The sequence below is a fragment of the Sus scrofa genome, chromosome 5, assembly GCF_000003025.6.
Source record: "Sus scrofa isolate TJ Tabasco breed Duroc chromosome 5, Sscrofa11.1, whole genome shotgun sequence".
NCBI lineage: Eukaryota > Metazoa > Chordata > Mammalia > Artiodactyla > Suidae > Sus > Sus scrofa.
The window spans coordinates 72154606-72182199 of NC_010447.5; the positions used below are offsets into that span (position 1 = coordinate 72154606).

Below are 27594 nucleotides of genomic sequence, written 5' to 3' on the forward strand. Positions count from 1 at the left end.
GATACTTCTGATCTAGATACATTCTGTTGCTCACTGTCAGGTATCTTATAGTAGTTTTTTCCTCACCTTTAAGAAGTTATTATCCAGATTTATATTTTGAGGAGCATAAAACAATTAACTGAATTTTCAAAGTAAGTGGAATATTTTGATAAAACAGGTAATAATTTTAAATATTATTAAATATTATTAACATTAAATTTTATTAAAATATTAAATATTGAAAACAAACAATTATAAAATTGAAGATTTCTTTTCAAATTATAGTTATGCTTTTTTTTTTTTGGTCTTTTTTTGCCATTTCTTGGGCCGCTCCTGCGGCATATGGAGGTTCCCGGGCTAGGGGTCGAATCGGAGCTGTAGCCGCCGGCCTATGCCAGAGCCACAGCAACGCAGGATCCGAGCCGCGTCTGCAACCCACACCACAGCTCATGGCAACGCCGGATCATCAACCCACTGAGCAAGGGCAGGGATCGAACCTGCAACCTCATGGTTCCTGGTCGGATTCGTTAACCACTGTGCCACGACGGGAACTCCCCTATGGTTATCCTTTAATACTTAAAATATCTAGAGTTTCTAATATTCTGCCCCTAAGATGAGACTCTTGATCTGGATCTAGGCCATCAGAGGCTCCTCCTCCCCTCCTCTGGCCTTGGAATATATCTTTTGCCCACTAGAAACCTCTTCAAGGATGTAGCCTTGAGAAAGCACTGTGGTATTGAGATCATCTGGATGGTATACATGACTGAGCCCAGTTAAGACCTCTGTATATAGTTTTAAGATTCTTGTGGGAGGGGGCCATAGATCTCCTTGTCTTGTGACTGTCCAAGGCAAAGCTCATTTTCAAGTCCTTTGCTTATTGAAACTACCATCTACCAACCTGTTGCTGTCCGCTTCTTTTCTTTGGCCTCTCCTTGCTTCTGTGGATGGGGTCCACTTTCAAATATCTCCTGGGGAAACTCTTAAGGTTGCAAACCAACAGGTGATGTCCCTGATCTCTCTTCCTCTCCCTCCTGCCTGGAGATGTTTGTTTTAACCATGATTTCCCTTTACTTGATTTCTTCATATTCATTCATCTTTTGACCCGCATCTTTGTATTTTTTTCCCCCTTGGAAGGATACATAAGTGATACATTTTGAGACTTGAATTTTGAAAATTACATTTATTTATCCTTGCACGTAAATGGAAAAGTGCGTTTGACTCCCAGAAAGGAATTCAAGATGTGGGTCAGTGAAAGCTCAGCATCAGAATGAGGTACTTTTATTTGCATGCAGTTAAGACCAAGACTAGCAATTTTAGGTCTTAAAACTTTTAAAGTATTTCTCATGCTGTGTCTTTTTTCACCTGTTTCATTAGTTAATAGCACTAAATACCTCCAGGAAATGTCTAGTTTTGTGCATTTACTTAGCAGGAGTAGGGTGAGAAAGGACAAGTTTATAAATATGCGACTTAGTCCACAGTAATCAAGTGGCAGCCAAGGAAGTATTCTGGTGGACAAAAACTTGGGGGCATCATAAAGAAAAGGACAAGAAAATGACCTAGAGTATCATTACAGAATATTTCTGGATGAGACAGCCAGATCATGCTGTGATAGTCTCTAAATTAGCTCTTCAAATATTTCCCCACTTCAGGAATCATTCCCTAGTAGTGCCATGACCTTTTAAAAAGTCATGAATACTACGGAATATAAGTGTTCCCTGATCTCCCCTTTTTCACTCTCTATTTCTGTTTGCCTAAGGCAAACACTTTTAACACTTTTGGTGAGTTTTTCTGCCATCTGTCTCCATAATCATAAACTGTATGTTTAATTTATAAATCATCTATTGTGTACATGTTATTTTCAACATCTAAATCTAAAGATGAAGATTAATAACTCTTAGGTTAATCTCTCTTAGGTCTCCCAAACCTCCCACACTCTTCCCCTCCTCCTTATAAAACCCTTTAACCAAAACTTTTATGAAGGAGAAACTTCTTGAGTTCTATGATGACAATTTCTTAGTTGGTTAATATTTCTTTTCTCCAGGAATTAAGATATATTTTATATATTTTATATATTCATGATATATTTATGTGGATATATTACATTTGAATGCTACATTTTTATATTATATTTATATTATATTTACTGGGGGCAGTTTTTTTGGAAAGGCATTCCTTCTGGAACCCTCTGTTGCCTCACCTCAAGCAGGACTTTGTACTACCTTAGCTTGTTGCACAGCTGGTTGCCTTGTTCTTCTTGCCTTGACCCTAGAAATCCTCTGTATTTCTCTTCCCTGTTTGATCCCCTGTGTTCTGTATGCTACATTCTGTCCTAGATTGCAATAGGGATATCATTGTTTCTAGGACAAACAGACAGAAATTATAAATTAATAACATTCATAATTTCAATGACATAGCACAAGGCGATTCTGTGCCTTTTCCCCATTCCGTATTTGCATTTCCTTCTTTCATGGTACAGACCTTAACTCCCACAGTGTTACTCAACTTTCTCATTTTCTTAGTCCTAAGTAAAGAATCGATAGTTATGAAAAATATACAAACTAAAATGTCTTTAAGATTTTATTTGATTCCTTTTTTTCCCCTCTAGATTGTGGATATATGGTTAAAGTATTCTGTTATAGTTACTTGGATTAGGTCTCCCCGTACCACTTGAGTGTGGTCATATTATCCTTTTGGGTTCATTTCTGTCTGATTGCTTGGAGTTTTAGGTTTTTTTTTCTTATTTTTTAAAATTTTAATATGGAGAACATTAATATGGTTCTAAATGTGAAAACTGCACAAAAATGAAACCAGAGAAGTATCATTCCCAACTATGAACTTTCAGCTAGCTTCCTGCTCCCCTGTACCCCTTGCCAGTAATCAATTTCATTATTTTCTGGCTTTCCCTTCTTGTTTCTTTTTGCAAGAGTAAGCACACACACATTGTATCATGTACTGAAATGCACTTTGCTTTTTCATTGCGATAACCTAAAAATCACCCGGTGTCTATTCGTATTATTTTTCCTCATTCTTTTTACAGCTGCATAGTCTGCCATTGTGTGGATGTACAATAGTTTAGTTAACCAATTCCTATATTGGGGAATTTAAGTAGTTTTCAATATTTTGTTATTGTAAGTAATACGCAAGATGTAGTCTCATAGTTTTCCAAATATATTTTCATGGTAACTTTTTTGAAGTGTTATTTCTGATACAAAGGATAAATGCATATATAATGCTGTTAGATATTGTTAAATCCTCCAGAAGAATTGTGCCTTTTTGCATTCCTAAAGCAATGTGTGTAAGAATGCCTGTTTCCCCACAACCTTGTCAGCAGAGAGCATTATAAAGCTTTTTGAATTTTTATCAGTCGAATGATGAGAAATGGTATCTCAGCGAGGTTTTAATTTGCATTTTCTTTATTATAAATGGCTTTATACAGCTTTTCATAAGTTTAAGGATCATATGCTTTTTGTGAATTCATCTATGTTCATATCCTTTGCCACTATTTTTTTTTTTTTTTGTCTTTTGTCTTTTTAGGGCTGCATCCATGGCATATGGAGGTTCCCAGGCTAGGGGTCTAATTGGAGCTGCAGCCACCAGCCTATGCCAGGGCCATAGCAACGCGGGATCTGAGCCACGTCTGTGACCTACACCACAGCTCATGGCAATGCCGGATCCTTAACCACTGAGCCAGGCCAGGGATCGAACCCACATCCTCGTGGTTCCTAGTCAGATTCATTAACCACTAAGCCATGATGGGAACTCCCTTTGCCACTTTTTAAATAGAATTTTTGGTCTTTGTCTTTACCCAAATTAAAAAAAAAAAAACTTCTTGGAGTTCCTGGTGGCCTATTGGGTTAAAGATCTGGCATTGTCACTGCTGTGGCTCTGTCACTGCTGTAGTGAGAGTTTGATCTCTGGCCCAGGGAATTCTACATGCCATGGGCATAGCCAAAAAAAAAAAAAAAAAAAAAAAAAAAGCTTATTTATTTATTAGGCATATTATCCCTTTATCTGTGATATATGTTGTAAAAAATTTCTTCCTATTTGCATATTTTTAACTTTGATTATTTTATGGAAATTATTCTATTATGTACTTGACACTTGACAACTTGGATAAATTTTATTTTACTAATGATCAATTTTATTTATTTGTTTTCAATTTTCTTTGCAGGTATACAAATTGCTTCTAACTATACTGTATTATCTTATACATTTTGTTGTTATATATTTCTCCCTTTGTATCAATTATGTTTCCTGCATGTCTTCTCCTTTAAAAAGTGTTCATTTTGGAGTTCCTATCATGGTGCAGCAGAAATGAACCTGACTGGGAACCATGAGGTTGCTGGTTCAATCCCTGGCCTGGCTCAGTGGGTTAAGGATCCGATCTGGGAACCTCCATATGCTGGGAACCTGGGAACCTCCGTATGCTGCGGGTGTGGCCCTAAAAAGACAAAAGACAACAACAAAAAAAAGTTCATTTAGTTAATGTTTTATTTTGTTGATTTTTTAAAGATGAACAAATCTTTAAAATAGTGTTTCCTTTCCTCTACCTAATTAATTTCTACTTTTATCTCTATTATTTTCTTGTATATGCAATTATTATCACTTTATTTTTTATTTTACTTTATTCTTTTCTTGTTTCTTACTTTTTTGAGATTTTTTTTGTTTTAGGGCCATGCCCACGGCACATGGAAGCTCTCAGACTAGGGATCGAATTGGAGCTGTAGCTGCCAGCCTATGCCACAGTCACAGCAACCCAGGATCTGAGCTGTGTCTGCAATGTACAACTCTGGATCCTGTAACCCCTGAGTGAGGCCAGGGATCGAGCCCACATCCTCATGGATACTAGTTGGGTTTGTTGCCGCTGAGCCAAGATGGGAACTCCTGAAATTTTTCATTTTTGAATTTACCTGAAATTTTTCATTTTTGAATTTATTTACTTTTCACCTTTCTATTTGTACAAAAAAAAGTTAGCTTTTTTCTGTAAAGAGATTATAAATACCATATATTTTAGGTTTTGTGAGCTATATAATTTCTGTTCCAACTTTTCAACTGCAATTGTAGTGCAAAAACAGTCATAAATGAATAAGCTTGAGAGTTTTTACAGGTCACACACTCAGGCACTAGGCTGAATTTGCCCTTGGGACTATAGTTTTCTGACCTCAATAGAGATCTTTAAGGCTAAAAAATTTCCTCTGATTATTTCTTTAAATATAACCCCCACATTTCAATACATTTTTTCCCTTTTTTTAAAGTGATAGGTGATTTACAATGTTGTGCCAATTTTTGCTCTACAACAAACCGACTCAGTCATACATGTATATACATTCCTTTGTACATTACTTTCCATCAAGGTCTATCCCAGGAGATTGGATATAGTTCCCTTTGCTATACAGTGGGACCTTATTGTTTATCCATTCTAAATATAATAGTTTGCATCTACTAAGCCCCAAATCCCAGTCCATCCCACTCCCTTGGCAACCACAAGTCGGTTCTCTATGTCGATGAGTCTGTTTCTGTTTTGGAGATAGGTTCGTTTGTGCCATCCACAAAAAGTGATATCATATGGTATTTGTAAGTCAGAAAGCTTTTCTTAGATCGACTGTCTGCATCAATGGAGTGAGGGCTAACTCCTTTGAGCCCACGAACTGCCTTAAGGAGCAAAACCAAGAAGCCAGCTCTGAGGAGACCAGATGGACAGCTCTACAGGACAGTGCATCCAGGGGGAGCTGTCATCCGACCATGTGAGTGCTCACCAGCAATGTTCATTGATTATTTTACTGCCTGCCATGGATATTAAAAAAAAAATTATTCTAGAATATCTGTTGAGCATGTACCATATGCCATGTGCTGTTCTAGCACTGGAGAGAAGCAGTGAATAAGACAGACCAGGTCCTTATCCTCATGCAGAAAGAAAGAAATAAGATAAATGATTAAACATTTAAATACCAGAGAATTTCTACAGCAAAGTGTTATGAAGACGAAACAACAGTACGATGTGATAGACAATCTGAATTAGGGGATGTACCTTAGGCGTGTTGTTATGGAAGTCTTCTCTAAGAGATGATATTTAAGATTAGATTTGAAAACTCATGGAAAGCCAATCATATGAAGAGTCAGAAGAGCCTCTTAGAAAAAAGGAATAGCAACTAAGTTTGGCTTATTTAAAGAACAGCCTGTGTGGCTGGAACCTATTGAGTAAAACACCAAGCAGTTTGAGATGAGGTCAGAGTGGTAGAGAGGAGCCAGATCACATGTACTGGAAAAAGAATTGGACATTCAAACTGTAAAGCAAGGCATTTCATCCTCTAATGAAAGAATTTAAAAATGACGGAGAACTTAGATCAAAGTTCTCAGGGTGAGCAGGTGTTCCCCAGTGACGTAATCTAGCTCCAACAACCTTACATCCCCCATCCACTCTGTTCACTGCTTCTAAATATCCTCTCCAAAGAATCGTGGAATACAAGAAAAACTTCAGCCACTCATATTATTTTCAAGCCCACAGTTCAAATGAATCACCGCGGTGTTTTTTCCTTTTGTAACTGACCTGACCTATGTCCTGTTTCTTTTGAGTTCATACTAGAAGTCTACTAGTCAACAAAGGAATTTTTGATAGTATAGGAACTGCTTACTTAATGTAGAGTGACTAATAATGTTGTAAAGAGCAATGGCAACATAGAAAACGTTCAGACATTCAGGTAAACTGAGAGGCAGGTTAAGCGACTTTTAGACATTTATGTATAAATAACGTATACATATATATTTAAAACATATGAAATAAGTCATATACATTTGTCTAAATATATGAACTATATATATTATTAACATGTATATAAAATATATGAAACACATATATATTCACCCCAGATAGACAATCAGTTGGAGAGGAATCCAGGCTTTGAGCCAATTTTTTTTCCAATGTCAAATGGTACAGATTTAGGGGGAAAGGAATAATTATGTACACATAAAGATAAAGGGAAAAAAATTAAGCAGAGTTCTCATGTGATGGCAGCTGAATGCTCAGATTTACTGGTGGTAGTTAATGCCTTTCTCTTCAGCTATGCTTTGAGCTTTCTTTGTGTGTACTAAAATACTTGCTTTATGTGTTTCTTGTATTACTATGGAATCTTCAAAGGAAGAACATATATATGTGATTGCATTTAGGACCCAGCAGGATAATCTGAGATAATCTCCCCATCTCAAGATCCTTCATCATGTCTACAAAGACTTCACCATAAAAGGTAACATTCACAGTTTCCAAAGATTAAAGAGCATTATTCAGCCTACTACAGTTCTGTTAGTCTTATTTTGGCTTCTTGGAGTCTGCCCTGTGTATAAATAGTTCAGAAGTCGGTTTAAGGTTTGGTTTATACTCTGAATTGAAAACTTTTCCTTTATGTAACTCTCCTTTCCTTCTCTCATTTTCTTTCTTCTATCATTACCCAGAACTCTATCCTCTGGTTCCTCAAGCCAAGAAGGTTTTATTCATTTATTTCTGTGTATATGTATTTATGTGAATTCTACCCATCCTGTTTGGAACCCATTGGAACATTTCCTTAATACCAAAGCTGTGTAAAATAGGCAGGAAACTCATACTCTATCCTTTCCCTTTCCCACATATTAGATACCTCATCAGGTTCTGCCTGCTTTGGTTAATTTCCAGTGGTCTCAAGCATTTTTTCTTTTTGTTAGAATTTATCATTTGTACCTATATGGAGGATGGTTCAATAGTAGCTATTCCTGTTATCAGAAGCTGGGCTACCACATTCTTTTTAAGAATACGTGGGACATTCACCAAAAATGCAAATTTTGAATTATAAACAAAGCCTCAATAAATCACCAAATTTTGAAATCCTTTTAGGATATTTTTCTGACAATACAATTCAACTAAAATTTTCAAACAAAACGATAAGTAGAAAGCCCCAAAGTGACTATAAAGTATAAACAATGTACTTAAAAATTATCTTTGGAGCCAAAAGACAACAGAGATTCAAAAACATTTGAATTGAATGATAATGACGATAAGACATATTAAAACTTGCAGATACCCTAAAGCACTACTTAGAGAAAATGTTATACTATTGATGACAAATATTTAAAAAGGAGAAAGGCTGAAAAATCAATGACCTATATGTCTATCTCAAGAGTAGAGAAGAACACCAAGTCAAAATTGAGGGAAGTAAGAGGGAGGAAATAATAGAGATAAGAGCAGAAATCAATAAAATACAAAACTAATGCACAATAAAAATAATAAATCCCAAATTGGATATTTGAAGTGATTAATAACTTTTCTAAACATTGGGAGACTGACAAAGGAAAAATACAATTAATGAAAATTGAGAATGAAACTGTGATTGTATATATAAACCTAATAAATATTAAACCCATAATAAGGGCTATTATGAATAAGTTTAGTCCAATGCTTTTGGATGAAATGGACAAAATCTTGCCTCTGTTCTTCTCCCCTTGCTGCTTTTGGGTATTTTGTGGGTAGGATACATATTGGGTAGATGACCTTTTATAGAGATGCTGATACTATACTCTTAGCAAATAGTTCCGTATTGTGTACCTCTGCTTCTCATCTATGGCATAGGGACACTGAGGTTTAAAGTGCAGTCTCTATCTTCTCAGCTAGTTACTAGTCTAGAGTAGGACGAAGGTCTTCTAACACCCCATCCTATGCCCACCCCAATGGTGAAGGTGGCCATCATTTCAAGGACATGCTGAGGAAAGCAGAATTTTCAGTATCTATAGAGGCAGTTAGGAAAGCAGGGAAAGGACATGCTAATTAATGCTGTCAGTGAGAGTCATAATAATATCTGGCTACTTACTCTCCATTTATAACAGAGATTGATGTTACAATTTAATAACTGAATTAAGAATTGGCCCTTCCTCATGAGTTCCATGAGTTGAAAGATTTTGGAGGACATGCTGGCTAGGAATTAAGGAGTAACCTGCCCTTTCGTTGTATCACACATTGATTCTTTCGATAGACATTGGGAATGTTAAAGAGAAATAGTGGGCTTTATTGTGAAAGAATGGAATCCGTGCGAAGTTATGTTTGCAATATTAGCATGAGGCTTTTCTGTAAATCTACCCTTTTGATGCACAGCAGTCACTGACAAGACAAAAAGTATTCTGATCTTATTCTTGAACCTCCAAAAAAAAACTGAAGTGGCTCTGGGTGAGTAGCAAGCTGCTGCTGACTGTATTTCTAGTCTTCAGTATTTGAAAAGTATCTGCCCAGCCTTCATCCCAACACATGGTACTGATTGTATGTGCGCATGCGTGCACCCCTTCACTTGTGTTTCCAATCAGCTATGTAAAAGCTAGGCCAGTGAGCTGACGTGATCTTCCTTCAGGTGTTGCAGGTTGCGTTTAGCATGAGTTTTCAAGGCAATTTCAGCTGTATTAAGTTTGCTTGAAATTTGGATTGGAAAAGCTCTTTTTTTCCCCCTTACTCTCCCACCTCTTTCCTGTATCAAGCTGTTAGCAACTGTTCTCCAGGGAAGCTTCAAAGTGAGGAAATGGTGGGTGGAGCAGAGGAGAAAGAAAAGAAATACACGCTGTGGAAATCTGTACTGTTGTTGTAGTTTTCTTTCCTCTCACTGAGATTTAATCACTGGTTGGAGAAAATTGGAATGTTTCAAGAATGAGGGCCAATGCAGGGTGGAAGAAGGAGGGAATGGCAGGAGAATTCAATAATAAGGCCAAGGGGAGATTAGAAATGTAATGCCCAGTAAATTGTGCTATGGAACTCTGAGAGTGATTAGGGAATCAGAGCTATCCAGGGAACAAGGCAAATTTTCCTAGTGTTTCTTCTGAAAATTTGCAAGTAAGTTCTCTACCTGGCTGCCAGATAAGAGAGAGTCAGACATGTTTCTGCAGTTCTTTCTTTCCTCACTTTTGGGACAATGTCTGCTAGAGGCAATCTGCCTAGTTGATACCCATTTTCACCCCTCCTCCTTTTTTTTTTTTTTTTTTTTTTGTCATTTTGGGGCCACACCCATGGCATATGGAAGTCCCAGGCTAGGGGTTGCATAAGAGCTGTAGCTGCTGGCCTACACCACAGCCACAGCAACGCAGGATCTGAGTCACATCTGTGACATACACCACAGCTCACCTCAATGCCAGATCCTTAACCTACTGAGCGAGGCCAGGGATCGAACCTGCATCCTCATGGATACTTACTGGGTTCATTAACTACTGAGCCACGATGGGAAATCCAATCAAGCCCTCTTTTTATACCTTAACACCAACCCCAGTCACTGTGATCCCAATCTCATGAAGCAGACCCCAAACTTTTTTGGGGGGTGGGTGGGTTACACAACAGATATTTATTTCTCCCAATTCTGGAGGCCCCCAAGTCCAAGATCAACATGTTTGATTTCTACTACAAGCAGACCCCAAACTTACAAGCAAACTGAGTCTCAGCTACTGATTATGCCCTGCTTAATTTCCAGTTAAAGTGGCCTGTGTATAGATGCTGGAAGATGAGTACACCATTGCGTCAGTTCTGAAAACTTCAAAAGGCTGAGTGTGGTTCAGGAGGAAAAGGATAAGAACTCTGCTGGAAGAGACACTAGAAAAAGTTACTATTCACTGCAGTTGAAAAAATAATGAATATGACTAGCCTTAGGATCTAGGTTTTAGACTCAGCTTTGCCCCTAACTAGATACATGACCTTGGGCAAATGATAATGTCTGAATCTCTCCTTCATAGATTAATGGGTAGAAATTGATAGTTTCTAAAGTTCTTTAAACTTTCATATTTTATAATGCACATATGCATCAATAAGTATGCATTGGATATCACCTACATGCAAAGCATTATATACACAACTTTTATGACCTTTTATTTCAAAGGACTGTATTTCCAAGGCTACTTTAATTTCTTCAGTTGTGAAATGGGGCTAATAATGATTCTCTTTTCTACTTAGGAACACAGAGGGGGATTGTATCTGAAAGCGATTTTGAAAATATAAAATGTGGAGTTCCCGTTATGGCTCAGTGGATTAAGGACCTGACAGTCTCTGTGAAGATGCAGGTTTGATCCCTGGCCTTGGTAAGTGGGTTAAGGATCTGGTGTTGCCTCAAACTGCAGCATAGGTCAAAGATGTGGCTCAGATCTGGTGATGCTGTGGCTCTGGCATAGGCCTGCAGCTATAGTTCCTATTCAACCCCTAGCCTGGGAACTTCCATATACCACAGGTATGGGCATTAAAAAAAAAAAAAAAGAAAAGAAAAAAAAAATGTAATTGCTCTGCAGCAGATAGTTTTGATATATTCACATACATAAGAAAACATGCATTTCAACGAGAACAGATTTGGAGGTTTTGATCTCTGAAATAATAACCAATAACCTGGAGATAGTTTGCTTTACCAGGAAATATGAGATGCCTATGACTAGATAGACATTAACTTAACACTATTCCCAAATTGTGTGTGTGAATATGTGTGTACACACACATACAAAGTTGTAATTACACAAATTGCAAATGCATAAAGTAACATTGTCTGTTTTGAAGAATAAAAACATGCTCCAGGGAGTTCCCATCAAGGCTCAGTGGAAATTAATCTGACTAGTGTACATGAGGGCGCAGGTTTGATCCCTGGCCTCACTCAGTGGGTTAAGGATCCGTGTTGCTGTGAGCTGTGGTATAGGTTGCAGACACGGCTCAGATCTGGCATTGCTGTGAGCTGTGTTGTAGGCCAGCAGTTACGGCTCTGATTGGACCCCTAGCTTGGGAACCTCCATAAGCCGTGGATGTGACCCTAAAAAGACATAAAAAATGCACCACCACAGCTTATCTATTTCACCCATCACTATATTTACAATAGTATCATTTATTGAATGAAAGAAGGAATGAAAGAATCAGGATAGAAAATAATTCTTTAGTAGTCTTTTCACTTCAGTTTCAACTCTTGTGCTAACCTCAAAGCTCAGAGTTTTTCCTTTGATACTGTGCCTTCTCCTCACTGCTAATCTAGAGGAGGGTGTGTTGGAGATCATTTGTGACTCAAAATAGTCTATGCTCAGGTATCAAAAGATGTGTGTTGATTCCATATACTTCCTATATAATACTTGACTATCTCAATTGCTTTCTGAGTCCCTCTTTAATAAATTCAATGTATTATTTCCTAATACCTAATTCAGTGAAACCACTGTTGCACATGCCTGGGTGGAGGCATAAAACTAACTGGAATATTATGTGGAAACGTGAGAGATGGGACCTTGAAACGTGCCTTTGCATTTTAGTCATTTCTATTTGGTGTTCAGAGCGTTCCTGACATAAGAGTCGTATCCATTGTTCACTATAAATTATCTCTGTGATCCCTTCTGACTTCCAATACATTATTTTGATTCCTCTAGTTTCATGAAGGGAATGTTTGATGAAGAGTCTGGACTAACAGTAATAACAACCATAAGCATTAAGCTAAGCGCCTACACTTGTGCAGCTTTTGATAACAATGTCATCTTCTCCACCATGGTCCAGTGACCCACATCTGTCATAAGTGTTTTTTGTTGTTGTTGTTTTTTGTGTTTTTTTTTTTTTTTTGTCTTTTTAGGGCTGGACTCATGGCATATGGAGGTTCCCAGGCTAGGGGTCTAATAAGAGCTACAGTTGCCAGCCTGAACCACAGCCACAGCAATGCCAGATCTGAGCCACATCTGTGACTTACGCCACAGCTCATGGCAATGCTGGATCCTTAACCCACTGAGCGAGGCCAGGGATCAAACCCTAGAAATGGTTCCTAGTCGGATTCATTTCTGCTGTGCCACAATGGGAACTCCATGGCATAAGCTTTTTGAGGATGGGAGCTCTGTCATGTTCAGCACTCGTTAAGCCAGCTATTTAATTTAGGTGGATGAAGAACTTGGCTATTTGCAGAAAGGAGAAGTCTGTGAGGGAGAAGCTGTTTCCTTATATAGCATTAGAATAAGTCACCTCACCTCCAATTTTACTTGTGATTTTCTATGATTATTCCTCATCAGGGAAGTCCCTTGAAACCCTGATTCTACTTGGACCAATGGCAGAGATGGTAGGTGGACACAAAATTTTTTTTACTCTTGTCCCCCTTCACCTAATAGGAAGGCTTGGGATCACATAACTTTGGGTTGGCTTATACATCTCCTCCTCATGATTTGAGCACAAAAGGGATGACCACCCAATATTAGTAGAAAGAAAACAGATTGACTAGTCTGTCTTGGTGGTGATTGAAGGGTTTTGTCATCAAATGAACTGCCCAAGGCAAGTCTCTTATGCAGTTTGGCCTTAATTTCCTTCCTTTACTCTTTTTTGAGAGGTTATTGTTGTAACACTTTTCCATCTAAAACTTCCATCGTTTCCTTGTTCTCACCAAGGAAATTTTTTGGAGTCTCCCTGCTCTTCAAAAGAAGTAGTTCAACCTTTTCTCCACATTGAAATTCTGCCATGTTACATTAGGCAAAAATGGAAATTTGAAACAAAATTCTCATCATGCCTTTTTTTTTTTTTCTTACGGTTTCTCCCACCTAAATATATGTATTTTTCTATTTTGCTTCATTCGTCACCGAAGTTGCTGCTTCTCAATCGAGGCACTCACCGCTCCTGATATTTTCGCCTGTCAAATCTCCCAAAGCAGATGGTCCCTTCAGGGAAGCTGTGCAAAGTGCTGGGTGTCTGGTTCTGCCTGGTCCTTCCCTCCCTCTTGGGGGTCTCAGATGACAAGTCAACAAACCAGTTTCCCTCCTCTTAGGGTTCATTGATCCAGGGGCAGCAGGGTTTGGTTCCAGGGACTGCAGAGACCCGTTGCAGTCGGGTCTAGCAGCTAACCAGGTCCGCAGCGAGCCCAGGTCCCGGTGAGAGTGACTTCCTTTCTGTCCAATCAGAGACTGGAGTTTCTCTCCAACGCCCGCCCCACTTCCCCCGCCGCCCCAATAACCGCTCTAAAAGGCCGGGCTTCTGCTGTCAAGTAGCAGGGGTGGGCTCTGCCGAGGCGAGGAGGGGCGCCGGGTGGGGAGATGCGCTCCCAGGTGTTTGCGGCGGAAGTGGGAAACCTGTAGGTTATGGTCCAGCTGTGCCGCGCCGAGACGAGCAGGAGCAGGGAACAGGTAGGAGGCAGGACTTTCCCTTCTTTGCTGACAGAAGAGCGAATGCGTATTTTCCTGCAGCTGTTGCCTCCCTTCCCCTTCCCCCAGCCCCGCCCCGCCCTCGTCACCTCCAGATCTCCTGTGGTCGCCTCAGCTCCTGTGGAGACGAATGGCAGAAAGGATGGATGGAGTGTGTGTGGGTGCTGGGAAGGAGGGATGCGGGGTGCCGGGCGGGGCAAGGCGGCAGTGCGGTAGGAGAGGGGACCGAGCCCCCTTCTCTGTCTCGTTAACTTTCCTCTCAGAGGCTGCGGCCGCCACCGCCGGCGACTTGCCCAAGGGACGTCATGTCGACCTGGCAGGGGGGGTTCTGAGAGAGCAGACATTTCAGCAGTCGGAAGCCTCAGGTCTTCTTAAATCGCGAGGAGCTTCTGCTCCTCCCCACGCCTGTCGGCACCAACTCGTGTTCCCTCTCCTACCTTGCCTCCAGACTCTAGCCCAACCCTGGAAAAACTGGGAATGACTGCGCTGAGGGAGAGGGGCTTGTTTGTTCCCTGGCCCCTCTGTTAAGAACTGGGCCCCTTCTGGAGTGGGGAGGATGGGGCGGGGAGACAACTGCAACTCGCAGAGATTTTCGGATTAATTCCGTCTCCATTGGGAAGACATCAGACCTTCTCCCCTGTCTGTAGCAGTGCGAGGATGGGAGAGACGAGGAAGGCTTGGCCTCGTCTCTCCTCGCCTAACGTTGTCTATTGGAAACCACCTTCTCGCCTAGTTTCTAAAAGATGGGATAATCCTCCGGGATTCCCAGAGTCAAGTAATTGTGCCGGCATGGGCTCCCAGAGGCTGCAGGGAAGCTTCCCTGGGTGACCGCATCTGGGTAGTAGGTGTTGGCCCGGTGCCGGTTCCTGCCGGAGTCAGATTGCTGGAAGCAGTAAGCAGAAGAATTGCAGGGAAATTAGAAACTGCATCACTCTCAGGGACTGATGACACCCTGCTTTGAAAATGATGGGAAGGAGGGAGAGGGCAGAACTGCAACATTGCCTCATTTATTCATGCCACATCCAGCATGGGCATTGGTACATGTACTTGTGTGTGCCTATCTCCAAGGTGGAGCTATATATAGCTCCTGCACACCCAGCCCTGTTTGCCTGCTGCTGAGCAGGCTGCCTTGGCCTTCTGAAGCAATCTGGAAGCACTGAGTGGGAGGGGAAAGAAGGAATCCAGTTCTCCATTGGGGAAAAAGCCAGAGAAGATGCACTCAGACTGAGGAAACCTTGCATGAAATAATGCTTCTGCAATGCACATGAAGATCAATATTTCCAAATATTATTCTGAATTCATTCTTAGAGTGCTGTCTGATCTTCATCCATTTCTCTGCATTTTTTTCAGCTTCAGAGTGTACATATGAGCCTTATGAGGCACTGAAATGCCTGAAATGTGGCTCACATATTCAATTAATATGACGTATTTGGAAAATTTTATTAAATTCATCAGAGCATAATGGTTTGCTTATGCCTGTATCTTGGTCGTTCAGTGGTAAATTTATTTGGGTAGTAACTTACAGCTGGCAGCATTGGGCATCTGGGGGAAAAGGATCCACCCATCTCATAGGATATAGAACTAAGGGTTTAAAACCTTTGAGGGTAATTTTGATATATTTATTTGTACATATTTTACTCATGGGCCTGATGTTTAAACTTGTGCTGCTGTTTTATGTCATATCTATTTGCACTATAGAGGCTTTCTTTTATAGATATATGTACATTTATTTTTCTACTTCCTGGAATTATTTAATCTTGATGATAACCCTTCCATTTTATTAGATGAGAGAACTAAGATTTAGAGGACACAAGTAATTTGCTTAAAATCTTCCAAAAATCCACTATTTCAACCCTAGTATTTCAACAACCTAGTACGAATTAACTGCATAGCAGTTTAACCTCAGATAGAATTCTTTAGTTTCCCATAGTTTTTGGTCCTGGTAACAAAATTCCATCAATATTGATACCACTGAAAATACAGGCCAAGATTATTCAGTTATTCAGACGGTCTTATTTTGTTGCTTAACCATTATTTGTGTGGCTGATTTGTCTTCTAACTAGGCAGTAAGTACCTTGCAGAAACAAGCCATGACCTGTATTTTTGTATACACCACAATGAACACAGTTCTAAGACTCAAAGATTCTTATTGAAGGGGTATCATCCTAAGGAATTGTTTGGGTGAATGCAGCAATAATTTGGAGTAATCTACTTGTTGATAGAAGTGTATGTATTGGAAACTAGTTTGGGAAACTTCCTTTGGCTCCATTATCCTTTCCATAAGGAGGGGATGACTTGAGGTGTTTCTATATTTTTCCACAGAGGGATTCTATTTTCCAACAGGGGTTATGACTATTTACAGGTTATTTTATATATTCTCTCATAGCTTCTTCCCCTTGAGACGAAGTGGAAAATAGACAATCTATATTTCTCCACACAAAACATGCTATGCTATATGCCTTATTAAAAGAAGAAATCAACAAGTTCCATCCATTTCTGCATAAATTGGCCATGGTCTGTGTCATACAAAGAATCTTTCCTTTCTAAGTCATTAGGAAGCTCTTTTTCAAGCCCAAAGTTCATTTTCTTTTTATTGGTATATTGTTTATTTTCTTCCCTTTTGATCTGTCATGTACTATATTGTTCATCTCCTCCTTGAAATGTTGCCTCCTGTTTCTACAATGATCATCCGATATCATAATTATTCTCTTACTTTTTATATCCCTCCTTTTTTGTGTCCCTGTTATCTCCTCTTTCTGCTCCTAGCTTTCAAATGAATCTCCCAACTCGATGACAATTTGATTGGAAATAAGATTTTCCTTTTGCATTTCCATTTCTAATCTCTTCTCCATCTATCATTCCAAAATACTGTCTTAGTGGATAAGAGCACAAGCTTTACAAAGAAGCCTAGATGTGTTAATATGCGTATATCACCAGGCAGATAGGTGATTATCAGTAAGTCAATTGAAATTATAATAGCACTTAACTCAGCATTTTTGTGGGATATTTTTTGAATGTTAAATGAGATTATGTAATACATTTAAAATAGGTATTGTCTCTTAGTAATTACTCATAAGCAATGACTAGTAGTAGAAGTACTGTTTACAAGTAATGATATGTTCATAGCGAAAACCTTTTTATTTTTATGGCCACCCCTGTAGCATATGGAAGTTCCCAGGCTAAGGATTGAATTGGAGCTGAAGCTGCCAGCCTATGCCATAGCCACAGCAACAACAGACCTGAGCTACATCTGCAACCTACACTGCAGCTCTCGAGTCAATGCTGGATCCTTAATCCACTGAGCCAGGCCAGGGATCCAGTCTGCATCCTTGCAGACACTATGTCAAGTTCTTAACCTGCTGAGCCACAACAGGACCTCCAATGAAAACCACTTTTTGCTTTTTCTCCATCAATAGTCATCACCCTTAAACTGGCTTTTAGCAAAGGAAACTGCAATTTTCTAGAATTTTCTTAGTATAGATCAAGCTTTTTTAGACTTCCTTTTCTCAACCTCCAAATGCCCATCCTCTCTTCAGTGGTTAATTTATTCATTTCTGTTCTTGACCTAATTTGTATCTTTCTCTGTTGTCCTTAACATTGGTTTCATCTGTTATTGCATGCCTCTATTAGTGCAGTTATCAAATCTCCCAGTGTATAAGTTTCTCAGCTTTAATCTGAGATGCAACATGTTATTATTGTTATAATGTATTTTTAATGATTTATTAAATTGATTTGACTTATTAAATTATTTATTAAATTGATTTGACTCTGCTTTGAAACTTTCACTGTTTTTTACTTTGTATCCTAAAGAGCACTGGCTTTGGAGCAAGAATACTTAGGTTCACATCCTAAGAAAAGGACTTACCAGTTGTGTGAATTTGGAAATGTAGCAGATGGCAAATGAGGCATTATTTCACCTTGGGTGTTTGAGTGACTTACTGTGTAAAAATTATATGTGAAAATATGTTCATTTAATATTACATTTAAATAACATTTTTATGATTATAAGGAAACACAGGATCATTCAAGAAAAATTGGAAATGGAAGATAATTCCATCATGTACAGAGAGCTACTCTCAGTCTTCTAGCTTTATTCCTATGAATATGCGTGGGTATTTTAAATTTACAGATTTTGAATTAGAGTGAATATTCATCTTGACATTCAGGTTTTTTCCCACTTAACATCATACCATAAATGTTCATTTATTTCACTTAATATTCTTACTAGCCATGTTTTTTATGGCTGCCAAGTATTCTTTTACATAGAGCATTTAGTTCCAGTTTTTCACACTTATGGAAATGAAAATAAATATTCATTTGTCTTTACCTTTCTGACTATTTCCTTACAATAACTTAGATGTTACTGGATCATATGTATAAATATTTTCACATACCTAATGTTTATAGCCAAATTACCCTGGCAAAAAAATTGTGCGCAGATTGACAATCAGTATAAAACTGATTTGGCAATATTCTCATTAACACTTGGTGTTGTGGTTAAAACAATTGTGACTGTTTTGATAGTAGAAATTTAGTTATTCTTTGAGTTGTGTTTCTATGATTTTGGATGAATTTGAGAAATGTTTTCATTTTATCTGCTCTTTGTGTTTCTTAATTTGTGGATTTCATTTGACTATGCCTTTTTTGGGATATCCATATTTTCTTCATATAATAAGAAACCTATTGTAAACTGTGAAAAATTTCCTCACCCTGTTTTTTGCCTTTTACTTTTTATGTGTTTGGTCATATAGAAATTTGTAACCTTTCTGTAGTTTAATCCATAAATCGATTTGCAGGAATATCTCTCATTGCTTTAATGCTCAGAAAACTTTCTGCTACTTGACAGAGAATTGAATGTAAAAATTCGCATTTGCGGGTGCTGTTGCTGAACTTCTTTCCTTTGAAGTGGGATTTGGCTTATGGATATCATGTATCTGTGTGAAATGGCTCCTGGGGACACAGACAATATACTCTCGGTCTATTGAGGTCCCATGATTATTTATGTGGCTTCCCCATGAAGTGAATGGTACCTTAATTCTTTCTGAGCTACTGTTGTCCATTTCAAAAGTGCCACAGGGTGAAATGTAGTATGGGAGATATTAATGACCAGGTTACTCAGCCAGAGCAGGGCACATTGTTTGCACAATTATCTGAATGACTCAGGCACTAAATCTGCTTTTGCCAGGATTATCCAGATGGTCCTTAATTCACTGGATAATTGCTCACCCCTCCACTTGATTTTGATGATGTAGACCTGACGCTGCCATTGCTTTTTCTGCACCGGTTTGTTACTATTCTCTAAATGCTCAGGGCTTGTCGCATTCGTTTCTTTCAATGAGAGGCAGTTTCTGAGGTCCTTCAAGCACACGTTTTAGAATTAGGCACAGCTTTGCATGAAACCTAACTTAGTCAGATACAAACTGTGTGATTTGGGGCAACTTACTTCATTTCCTCAAGCCTTTGTTTCCTGTGTAGGAAATGAGGATTTTCAGAGCTCAGGGTCCTTACTTCAGTCCCTCCCCTTGTAGTCTTCTTAAACATGGTCTTCACGCTATAGTCAAAGTTATCTTTCTAAAGCCAATCTCACGAGGTGCTTCCTCTGCTGGAAATGTTTGATAGAGCTTTATCCTTCTCTCTCTCTTTTAAAATGGCAAGATGCCTAAAGCCCTTTACATTGTACTTTAAGTCCTTTATTAAATGATCTGTTTACTTCTCTCAATTTTGTTTTCACCTTAGTCCAGTCTGTTTCATCTCCAGTCTCCCATGATGACAGTCATACTAAACTGTTTGCCTTTCTCCTTATTCATCATTTTTTTTCTCCCTTTTCCCGAACTCCACTTTCCCTCCATGTTCTGTTTTCTGCCAGACCTGTCCTGTCTCTTTGTCTGTCTCATAGTTGATCTGCCTGACCACGTCAAGCCTCAGTTCAGCTGCCACCAGCTCAAAGAGAACTTCCCTGAACTTGCAGGCTGAGTTTTGAGCTCTTATTCCATGCTTTCGTAACAAGCTGTGCGTTCTCCAACCATAGCACTTAACAATACTAGATAGTAATAAGTTGTTTACTTGCCTCTTACCCCAACTGTAAGCCCTTGATGAGAGAGACAATGCTTTATTCCTCTTTGTGCCCAATAAAGTCTTTGACTTATAGTCAATAGTCAACAAATATTTTCTGAAGAAATGAATTAAAAAAGGTTAAGACTAAACACATTTTTAATATCTCAACAAATTAAGGATTTATATCTCTAACTTGGAAATCAACAAAGTTAGATGCTATGTCACTGTTAATTTTTCTTAATTTTTTAAAGATTAACTTTCTGGTTTTGTTGATTTATACAACAGATAGATAAAAGGGAGGGTTTTTTTTTGTTTGTTTTTTTTTTTTTTTTGCTTTTTTTAGGACCCTGCGTTGCTGTGGCTGTGGTATAGGCCATCAGCTACATCCAATTAGACCCCTAGCCTGGGAACTTCCATATGCCCCAGGTGCAGTCCTAAAAATTGATCCAGAGAAATACATTGAAAAGCCTGTCCTTTCTCCACTGTTCAGCAACGCTATCTTTGTCAAATCAAGGGTCCGTGTATGAGAAGATCTGTTTTTGGACTTTTCTTGTTTCATAGGTTTGTCTATCTTTATGCCCATGTTAGGGATCTCATGTTGTCTCTGCTGTACCCTAGGTTTGACCCCTTGTCTGGGAGCTGCCACATGCCACAGGTGCAGCCAAAAAAAAAAAAAAAAAAAGTCTTAATTACTACAGATTTAAAGTATGTCTTAATGTTAGCTCAATTAGGTCTAAGTATAACAGGTTATTCTTATGTTTGTCCTGACTATTATTGACTCTTTGCCTTGTTTGTGAATTTTAAAGTCAGTTTGTTAATTTACATAAAATCCTTGTTGGAATTTGATTAGAATTACATTGAATCTAAAAACAATTTGAAGATAGTTGGCATGTTTAAAAATTTGAGTCTTTCAATTTATGATCATGGCCTGTATTCTTTAGGTCTTAAAATTTTTCTAAAAATGTTTAAAAATTTCAATATGAAAACCTCATACATCTTTTGTTAGACTTACCCTAAGTCTTTGATTTTTTGTGCTATTGTAAACACTACAATTTCTCAATTTCAGAAACACAAATAAAATAAATAATTGATATCTTCTATTGACCTTTTGTGAACTTGTTAAACTCACTTATCAGTATTCTTTGTTGATTCTTTTAAATTTTCAAGATACTCAATTATATCATTTGAGAATAATGTTTATTTCTTCTTATCTATTTTTTAGGACTGCACCCATGGCATATGGAAGTTCCCAGGCTAGGGGATGAATCGGAGCTGTGGCTGCCGGCCTGCACCACAGCCACAGCAACATGTGATCCAAGCTGCGTCTGCGACCTATACCACAGCTCCTGGCAACGCCAGATCCTTAATCCACTGACGGAAGCCAGGGATCAAACCCGCATCCTATATGGATCCTAGTCGGGTTTGTTAACCACTGCACCATGACAGGAACTCCTCTTCTTATCTATTCTTTATAAGGCAAGATTTTGCCTTATTGTGCTGGCTAGAAGTCTCCAGTGCAATGTTGAATCAAAATGGTATTAATTCACTCATTCCTGATCTCATAAGAAAATTTCTCAAAACTTTACCTTTAAGTATTAGATATTTTATAGATAATGTTTATCAGGTTAAGGAAGTTCCCTGCTATTTCTATTTATTAAGATTCAAAATATTTTTAATGATTTTAAATTAATTCTGATGATCATATGAATTTTCTTTTATTTTAGTTAATAGAATGAATTATTTTGATAGATTTTCAAATGGTAATCTAGATTCCCCAGAATTAATTTAACTTGTTCATAATGTATTTATTACCCATCATGTATATTAATGGATTTGGGTTGATAATGTTTTATTTAGGATTTTTTTCAGCTGTTTTGAAATTATTTGGTCACATTTTAGTGCAAATTTATGTTGGTTGGACTCATGAAATGTTGGAGTATATTCCCTCTTTTTATTCCTCTAAGAGTTTGTGGAAGATACATTTTAATTTCTTGTAGAATTTACTAGTGGAACCATTTGGCCCTAGAAATATTTTCATGGCAATATATTAACTTAAAAATTCAGTTACTTCGGAGTATCCATTGTGGCTCAGCAGTTAACAAACCTAACTAGCATCCATGAGGATGCAGGTTTGATCCCTGGCCTTGCTCAGTGGGTTAAGGATCTGATGTTGCTGCGAGCTGTGATGTAGGTTGCAGACACGGCTCAGGTCTTGTGTTGCTGTGACTGTGGCCTAAGCTGGCGGCTGAAGCTCCGATTGGACCCCTAGCCTGGGAACCTCTATTTGCTGAGGGTGCAGCCCTATTTGGTGGTGTGTAACAGCAAGCAATACGAGAGATCCATGGTCTCAGCACAAAAAAAAGGGGGGGGGGGAAGTATTTTTAAAACTTATTCCAACTGTTATTTTAAACTAGTGAGTTTTATTTGTGATATCTGACTCATGCCTAAGCTTAGAAAATGAATCTATGAGATCTCGGTTGTGTCTATATGTTTATATGTGCATTACATTTGTCTTAACTTTTGAATGGTATTATCAAAAATAATTTGTAAATGAGCCCTATTTAATTGGCTTCAAGGAAATTAAGCACTTATATAAATTCTTAAATACAAAAGGTAACCGGCCATAGTTAATTTTAGATTCATTGTGAACTAGGAACTAAAGTTCAAGTTTGTTGATATAATTAATATAGACATATCTTTAGAGAGTCATCAACATTAAGTATAACACCTTTATGGTACTTAGGTTTATAGAAGTTAAATAAGATCTTGTTATATCTGTTGCAAAATTACCAGGAAAAAAAAAAAAAAACTTGGTATGATGAAATCTTTATAAGTAAGTTAAATGTGAGTGAGAGAAGAGCTTTGGATAAAATTTAGGAATAATTATATCTTTAAAATGTCTACTTAAGAATGATCTCTCCAGATATTGATAAGGTGAAAATTTAGAGTTGTGCTAAATTGTTAAATGATAAAAGTTTTGTGAATAGCTAGGTCATTCCCAAATAAAATAAGAAACTGAGACATCAATTACTAAAGAAACTAAAGGTATTAAGGACTACTAATATATTGCCACCCTGAGATGTTCTCTACAAGAAAACATGTTTTTCTTTTTAGAAATTATTAGTACTTATGGATACAGAAGTTGATGGAAGGGTTGTAGAAAGTGTGATAACATCGCAGTTTCCTTGGTCCCTGTCTCACCTTAACAAAGCATTGGAATGGCAGATGTTTTACAAATTTATTGAAGTAAAGTTCAATTTTAGAAAGGGAGAGGGAACTCATGTGCATGCTGGTTAAAAAGAGGGCCTGACTCACTCTGCAATAGTCTTTATACCACATGATGCTAACTGATTGGAGACCCAATTTGATCTTCAGATTGGTCTTGGGCAGGATAACTTATATGCATGGGAGCAGGTTACATGGAGGCCAGGTGAGGGATGGATGACATTCCTTCTCTAGCAGGAAGTGATCAGCCTAGGCTGGTCAAGCTGGGGGAAAGGGCATTACAGTGAGACATGGCCAGAAGCTGTGGGGTTTAATCTCCTTTAGGGGACTTGAAGCCTCTAACATTGGACCTTAAAAAAGAGTTTATGCATGGTCAGGACTGACTTAAGTTTAAAATGAATTTAATTTAGTTTAATTTAATTGAGTAAATTAACAAAAGAAAAGTCAAAAACCATATGATCATCTCAATAGATGCAGAAAAAGCATTTGACAAAGTCCAACATCCATTCATGATCAAGACCCTCACCAAAGTGGGCATAGAGGGAACATTCCTGAACATAATCAAAGCCATTTATGACAAACCCACAGCAAATATAATACTCAATGGAGAAAAACTGAAAGCCTTCTCATTCAAATCTGGAAAAAGACAGGATGCCCACTCTCACCACTGCTATCCAGCATAGTTTTGGAAGTCCTAGCCACAGCAACGAGACAAACAAAAGAAATAAAAGGCATCCAAACAGGAGGAGAAGAGATAAAACTGTCACTGTAAGCAGATGACATGATACTATACATAGAAAACACTAAGGACTCAACCCCCAAACTACTTGAACTGATTAATAAATTCAGCAAAGTAGCAGGATGTAAGATTAACATTCAGAAATCAGTCACATTTCAATATACCAGCAATGAAATATTAGAAAAGGAATACAAAAATACAATACCTTTTAAAATTGCACTTCACAAAATCAAATACCTCGGAATACACCTGACCAAGGAGGTAAAGGACTTATATGCCGAGAACTATAAAACTTTAATCAGAAAATTAAAGAAGATATAAAGAAATGGAAAGATATTCCATGTTCATGGATTGGAAAAATCAATATTGTAAAAATGGCCATACTACCCAAAGCAATCTACAGATTCAATGCAATCCCTATCAAATTACCCATGACATTTTTCACAGAACTAGAACAAACAATCCAAAAATTTATGTGGACCACAAAAGACCCAGAATTGCCAAAGCAATCCTGAGAAACAAAAACCAAGCAGGGGGCATAACTCTCCCAGACTTCAAGAAATACTACAAAGCCACAGTCATCAAAACAGTGTGTACTCGTATCAAAATAGACAGAAAGACCAATGGAACAGAATAGAGAACCCAGAAATAAACCCAGACACCTATGGTCAATTAATCTTTGACAAGGGAGGCAAGAACATCAAATGGGAAAAAGAAAGTGTATTCAGCAAGCATTGCTGGGAAACCTGGACAGCTGCATGCAAAGCAATGAAATTAGAACACACCCTCACACCATGCACAAAAATAAACTCCAAATGGCTGAAAGACTTAAATATAAAACAAGACACCATCAAACTCCTGGAAGAGAACATAGGCAAAACACTCTCTGACATCAACCTCATGAATATTTTGTCAGGTCAGTCTCTCAAAGCAACAGAAATAAAAGCAAAAATAAACCAATGGGACCTAATCAAACTGAAAAGCTTTTGCACAGCAAAGGAAACCAAAAAGAAAACAAAAAGACAACTTACAGAATGGGAGAAAATAGTTTCCAATGATGCAACTGACAAGGGCTTAATTTCTAGGATATACAAGCAACTTATACTACTCAACAGCAAAAAAGCCAATCACCCAATGGAAAAATGGGCAAAAGACCTGAATAGACATTTCTCCAAAGAAGATATACAGATGGCCAACAAACACATGGAAAAATGCTCAACATCGCTGATTATAAGAGAAATGCAAATCAAAACTACCATGAGATACCACCTCACACCAGTCAGAATGGCCATCATTAATAAGTCCACAAATAACTGCTAGAGGGGTTGTGGAGAAAAGGGAACCCTCCTGCACTGCTGGTGGGAATGTAAACTGGTACAGCCACTATGGAGAAAAGTTTGGAGATACCTTAGAAATCTACACGTAGAACTTCCATATGACCCCGCAATCCCACTCTTGGGCATATATTCAGACAAGAGTTTCCTTGAAAAAGACACATGCACCCGCATGTTCATTGCAGCACTATTCACAATAGCCAGGACATGGAAACAACCCAAATGTCCATTGACAGATGATTGGATGAGGAAGAGGTGGTATATATATACGATGGAATACTACTCAGCCATAAATAAGAATGACATACTGCCATTTAGAGCAACATGGATGGAACTAGAGACTCTCATACTGAGTGAAATAAGTCAGAAAGACAAAGACAAATACCATATGATATCACTTATAACTGGAATCTAATATCCAGCACAAATGAACCTTTCCACAGAAAAGAAAATGATGGACTTGGAGAATAGACTTGTGGCCGCCTGGGGGGAGAGGGAGGGAGTGGGAGAGATTGGGAGCTTGAGGTTATCAGATACAACTTGGAATGAGTTTACAATGAGATCCTGCTGAGTAGCATTGAGAACTATGTCTAGCTACTTATATTGCAACAGAACAAAGGGTGGAAAAAAAATGTATACATGTAAGTGTATCTTGGCCCTCATGCTGTACAGTGGAAAAATAAATAAATAAAAATAAATAAATAAATAAATAAATAAATAAAAGTAAGCTTGTGCAAAACTTGAATTTGGCCTTTCTCTCTGTTAAGAGAACAAAATTGGTGTGGAATGCTGCTTTGGTAATAAATTATGTGAAATTCTTTTAAGTGATCTGCTGAATTTGCTTTTGAGATCTCTTTAACTTTGGTTATGGGAAAAGTATTATCCACAGTAACCTATCTGACTAAATATTTTTCTCTAAACAACTGATATTTTGATAAACTTCCTATCAAATTCTAATCAAAGTTCTTTTAATTTCAGCTAGCTTTGGAATGCTTCAGAGGGCCCCCTGAGGGCACCCCCCAAAAAAAAGTCAAATTAGGATTGTTTGGTATGTTAAAATACATGGAGAGCATTATCAAATGAGTGATAAGGCTCTTCAGACTATACAGATAAATAAATGTTTTTAATATGGATGTTTTAGAATTTACAGTTTCTGAAATTGGGATATGTCCTGCCACAATGTTATAAGTGTAGCTATTTCAAAATGTTTTGTGTCTCAACAGTAACCAAGTTTCTTTGTCAGTTAGCATTGTAATCAGATTTTAAATGTGCCTTCCTAAATCTTTTGTCATTATAAACAGTTAATGGACTTACTTTGATGCCCTCGCAAAATGCTTCCTCTTCAAGATCTGTAGAAAGGACTTTAACAAACAAACAAAAAATACCAGTTTCTGACTTCTTGATCTTAATGCTGAGCTGGGTAAGAAGTAAAGATACTGAAGGGAAATCTGATAGCTTCATAAACTGTTAACAAAAAGTATTAGTTACACTGTACTGAATTAACTGGTAAATATGGTTATAATTTTATGGTTCCTATTTGAAATACTACTGGCTTTTAATCTGTGTTTTCCAGGTAGAAAGAAACTCTCTCCATCGAGTAGAAGAGATTTACTCAGTGATTTCTATTTCTTTATGTTAATAATTTCTGAATTATTTGATATATGCTAGGTAAATTTTTCTATTTATGAAATGGCCTAACATATATAGGGTATTTAGCATGGTTTCTCACAAAGTGCTTAGGAGGTACTGCTGAACATGTTATGCTTTTAAAGTTCTGTTATGTTAAAAAAAATAAGTGTCATGAAGGCAGAGAAGAAAGTCAGTATTCAGGGAGATTTCCGAGGAGCTCTCTATGTACATAATAAGCTAAGTGAAAAAGTAAATAAAAAAGTCCACCCCAAAACCTTTGCACTCTGTTACCTTAAGAATCATTGGGAAGTAATTTTTTATGGGCTTCCTACGTTTTGTGCTTTGGTTTAATCTACCTTTAAATGGCAGAATTGTACTGTTTTTTTCCCCCTGATATTTTCAGGTTATACTCTGCTCTATTTCTCCCTGCTAAGAGAAAGAAGATGAGGTCAAATGACCTCCCTGGGTTGTAATTGGAATTCTTCTGATTCTCTTTCTCCTTGACTACCTAAGTGGTAAGAG

The 27594-nt window shown here is 37.9% G+C and overlaps 1 protein-coding gene across 6 annotated transcripts in view; it reads left to right on the plus strand.

The window, feature by feature from the left end:
* Positions 13891–27594, plus strand: part of CNTN1 (contactin 1) — a 326959-nt gene continuing 313255 nt past the window's right edge. For 2 of the 6 annotated variants that reach the window (XM_003355617.5, XM_013997946.2), the window contains exon 1: positions 13911–14073. The gene's annotated coding sequence lies outside the window, so the exon portion shown is untranslated. Of the gene's footprint in view, positions 14074–27568; positions 27588–27594 lie in introns of those variants that run through there. The other 4 variants (XM_013997945.2, XM_021092536.1, XM_021092537.1 and 1 more) reach the window with 4 other exon arrangements.